The sequence below is a fragment of the Colossoma macropomum genome, unplaced genomic scaffold (genome assembly GCF_904425465.1).
Source record: "Colossoma macropomum unplaced genomic scaffold, Colossoma_macropomum, whole genome shotgun sequence".
Classification (NCBI taxonomy): domain Eukaryota; kingdom Metazoa; phylum Chordata; class Actinopteri; order Characiformes; family Serrasalmidae; genus Colossoma; species Colossoma macropomum.
The window spans coordinates 38,535,583-38,540,582 of NW_023494802.1; the positions used below are offsets into that span (position 1 = coordinate 38,535,583).

General features: G+C 45.5%; 1 protein-coding gene across 3 annotated transcripts in view; it reads right to left on the minus strand.

Annotated features, from left to right (window-relative positions):
• LOC118822181 (kinesin-like protein KIF1C) overlaps positions 1 to 5,000 on the minus strand; it is a 54,206-nt gene that overhangs the window by 35,704 nt on the left and 13,502 nt on the right. The window lies entirely within an intron of this gene.

Genomic DNA, 5,000 nt, shown 5'->3' on the forward strand with positions numbered 1-5,000 from the left:
GCTAACGTTACTCCTCCTAATAAACAGACACACGTTCAGCTCCGTCTCCTCATTATTCACCACCATCACTGTAATATTTCATCATCAACATTAACACACGAAGGTGATCAGAGGGGCGGTGGAGATCGAGTCTGCAGCGTCTGAGATCTTTAAAACGCAGAGTTAGAAAAGAAAATCATCTCACAGTGAAAGCAGCGTTTTACAGTAGAGATAAATGGAGCTCATTATGCTGGTAGTGAACTATGCTGCTGACTCAGCTGCCTAAAAACCATAGAAACGGACCTTAAACAGAAGTGAGGACCCTGTTGGGGTTCATCCTAAAGTTAGGACAGGATTTAGGAGGTTCAGTCTAGTTAGGATGTTTGTGTGATGCTGTTTTCTTATCTGGAGTTCATGATGAGATTATGAAGTTAGGAACTGATATTCTGGAATAGATACTGAACTAATTTCAGTCCGTGCTGACGTCGTCATGGAGACTAAACAGGTTTCAGAGTTAGGATGGTTCCGGTGTTCTAGATTCAGTGATGTCTGTATTTGAGGTCACTGCAGCTCTTAGACCTTCAGCACTGCGTTGGTCACATGACTGCAGGAGGGAACATCACATGATCCAGGATGATGGAGGAGGGCTGGAGGGTCATCACGCCAGAGGGTCGGGTGTGTGTGTGCAGGGTGATGCATTATGGGATGGTGACAGTGTGTGTTTCCTCCGCTGCCATGACAACGAAACAGCAGCCAGAACACACACAGATCTATTTATACTCCACATGCCAGAGTGTGTGTGTGTGTGTGCGTGTGTGTGTGTGTGTGTGTGTGTGTGTGTGTGTGTGTGAGTGTGTGTGTGTGTGTGTGAGTGTGTGTGTGAGTGTGAGTGTGTGTGAGTGTGTGTGTGTGTGTGTGTGTGTGTGAGTGTGTGTGAGTGTGTGTGTGTGTGTGTGAGTGTGTGTGAGTGTGTGTTCCACCCCCAGTTTAAACTCTCAGTGACCTGCTGTTAATCTCATACACTACTGTACTCACATTAACCACAGAAAGAAATAACACTGACAACAACGATACACATCTCACGAAATAACCCTAAACCTAAAAACATGTTCCTCGTTCTCCAATATCTTAAGTTTGTTCTTAAGTGTGTTCTTGAGAAAGGTTCTAAGAAAAAGCCTCTGTCAGATTCATGACGCGTTCTTAAAGCGCAGAGCTGTTTCACCTTTGTGCTCTTGAGTGCGTTTACTACTACCACTAATAATAAAGTTCACATTACAAGCCTCGTTGCTCAAGTCTGATTTTTTGCTCAAATCCGATCTCTCTGGCAGGATGGTTCACACTCGTTTAGGTAAGTGACTCAGATCTGTCATTAATGTGACGAACCGGCGTCCTGAAATGACCCTCATGAGCTCATCCTACTCAGTAACGTCACGTGAATGAATCACGTTCATCATCAGAACAAACTAACGAGCAGAACGAGCTTCGCTGAGAAGATAATTAACTCTGATCAGCTCTCAGCTTCATTATTAGAGCGAGACGAAGGAGAAAAAGGTGAGATGAGCTGCTTTTCCACCGTTTACAGGCTTTAACTTCTGTTCGGCGCTGCTGCCATGGTAACGCTGAATGATGGCGCAGTGGGAAAAAAGCACATGAATTCCGATCTGAGCGTCACATTAAGGTCACATGGCCACGAATCAGATACGTATCTGATCTAGGCCCACATATGAAAGTGACTCAGGTTGGATTTGAAAAGATCAGATTTGTGTCCACACAGCCCTGAAAACATCAGATCTGAGTCCCAGTAGGGCAGATAATCGGATTTGTGCCACTTCAGCCTGGAAATGTGAACGTAGCCTTATATAGCGCGTTTCTCAAACCCGAGGTCGCTTTACAGATACGGGCCCTAAAAAACATCAGTGAGGAGAAGAGAAAAGAGAGGTTTTAGGCTGAGCTTTGAAGGAGCAAAGTGAGGGTCAGTCACAGAGAGATTGGGGTAATCCACAGTTTGGGGGCCGTGACGCTGAAAGATCTGCCTCCGATCGTGGCCAGTCTAAATTTTGATACAGCCAGACGACCTGAGTCAGAGGACCTAAGTGTTCGGGCAGGGCAGTGAGGGTGCAGGAGCTCAGCTAAGTAAGCTGGTGCTGGATGTAGAGATGTGTAAGTTAACAGGAGGACTGTAAACTGGATACGAAGCGGGACGGGTAACCAGCGTAACTGATATAGAGAGCTGATTTCTCAGAGTGAGAGGATTCGAGCAGCAGAGTTTTGTAAATACTGAAGAGGGCGCAGAGTTTTGTGAGGAACACCACTGAGAAGGGAGCTGCAGTTGTCTAGGTGGGATGATATGAAAGCAAGGACCAGAGATTCAGTGTCTTCCATGGACAGCAGGGGGCGAAGACGAGACCAGAGCCCTGATATAAGGTTCAAATGAGGTTTACAGACTACGGTCTAACAATCACACCGTCCAAATGAAATGTGATGATTACATGTTAGCGTAGATTCTGTTCGTGCGTAAGAAGAAATTCCTTCGTAAGAACGGTTGGTGAATCAGGCCCAATATTTAATAACAGAACCATAATTTAACCCGATTTTGTGCATCACGCTGAGTGACGGGGAAGACGGAGACCACCCTGTATAATCTCCTGGACTCTTATGGAGATACGGTGAACCCCTGATGACCATCTTAAAAACATTTACTATAAAATCACAAAACACAGTTTTGCGACTCCAGAAAGGATCAAAGCAATCTAGATTAAACAAATGATGCCAAAAATAAGCCGAATCCTAAAACCCAACTGGGACATTAGCACACACACACTCCACTACACACACACACACACACACACACACACCAGTACACACACACACTACACACACACACACACACACACACACACTCCACTACACACACACACACACACACACACACACACCACACTCCACTACACACACACACACACACACACACACACTCCACTACACACACACACACACACACACACACACACACTCCACTACACACACACACACACACACACACACGTACACACACACCACACACACACACACACACACACACACCACACCACACCAGTACACACACTACACACACACACACACACACACACTCCACTACACACACACACACACACACACACGCACACACACACACACACACACCAGTACACACACACACACACACACACACACACTCCACTACACACACACACACACACACACCACACCACACACACCACTACACACACACACACACACACACCACACACACACCACACCACACACACACACACACACACACACACACCAGTACACACACACACACACACACACACTCCACTACACACACACACACACACACACACACCAGTACACACACACACACACACACACACACACTCCACTACACACACACACACACACACACACACACACACCAGTACACACACACACACACACACTCCACTACACACACACACACACACACACACACACATGCACACACACACACACACCAGTACACACACACACCAGTACACACACACACACACACACACCAGTACACGCACACACACACTCACACACACACACACACACACTCCACTACACACACACACACACACACACACCAGTACACACACACACACACCAGTACACACACACACACACACACACACACACACTCCACTACACACACACACACACACACACCAGTACACACACACACTCACACACACACACACACACTCCACTACACACACACACACACACACACACCAGTACACACACATATACACACACACACACACACCCACACACGCACACACACACACACACACACACACACACACACCCACATACACACACACACACAACAACATACACACACGCACACTCCAGTACACACATACACACACACCAACATACACACACGTACACACACACTCCAGTGCACACACCCAAACCCCCACATGTTGTGGCTGAAACAGGGTGTGTTCTCATGCCAGGCATTAAAACCCCCCAAACACACATTCATGCCTGCTTTCCCTGGAGGTCTGCTAGCGTATCAGGTCTCAGGCAGGGACTGTGATGTGATTTTCACATTAAAACAGTATAAAAACCTCTCAGAGTGAAATTCACATTTCTGCATGTAAGGAAAAAACACTAAACTGTTCACAGCGTGGAGCTCCTCGTCTAAACGTGGGCCCCTCCGCACGTCCACCTATCACCAGATAATAACTGAAAACCTGCATCTGAACCCCACATGAGCGTCGCCAAGGGCAACAGTGGAAAGAAACTCCTTCAAAGAGGAACCGAGACCCTAAAGGGGAACCCATCCTCCTCTGGACCGCACCGCATAGCAAACAGCAGCACAAGAGCAAAATCAACAGAGCACTGGATTTTACCCTCAGTGTACAGTGTTGGACATATCCAGCCTGTGACTGGACAGAAGTGTTTAGAGCGCTGAGTGTTAGAGTAACAATGAGAAACAGATCCGTGAACAGTTACTGTGATAGAAGCCTGTTAGACGACACGCTGATGAATGAATTAGGGCTGGGCTAACACGTCGATATTTATCATTATCGTGATATATTACATCACAACTGCTTTTCTGAGTATATTACGATACTTCATCAGCACATGAACCGCACTGACCGTCTGCACGTTCACTGCAAACAATGGTGTCTTGTCAAGTAAAATTATCTTAAATATAGTCAATAAATCTAAATACAGTAAATAAATTCCCCTGTTGGGATTGTTATAAGCTTCATTTTAGATTATTCACCTTATTTCTAAGCATTTATTACTTGTTTTAAGTGATTATTTCAGTACAACTTTCTCACTGTATTGGCAGATAATTGTGCTTGTTTTAAGAAATGTGCTTGAAACCAGCCAGGGAAGTAAAAATGTCTAGAAATAAGCTAGATAATCATATAATCAGTGCACAGCAATCTCAAAATGAGAAATATTAGATATATTGACTAGATTTATATAGTGAT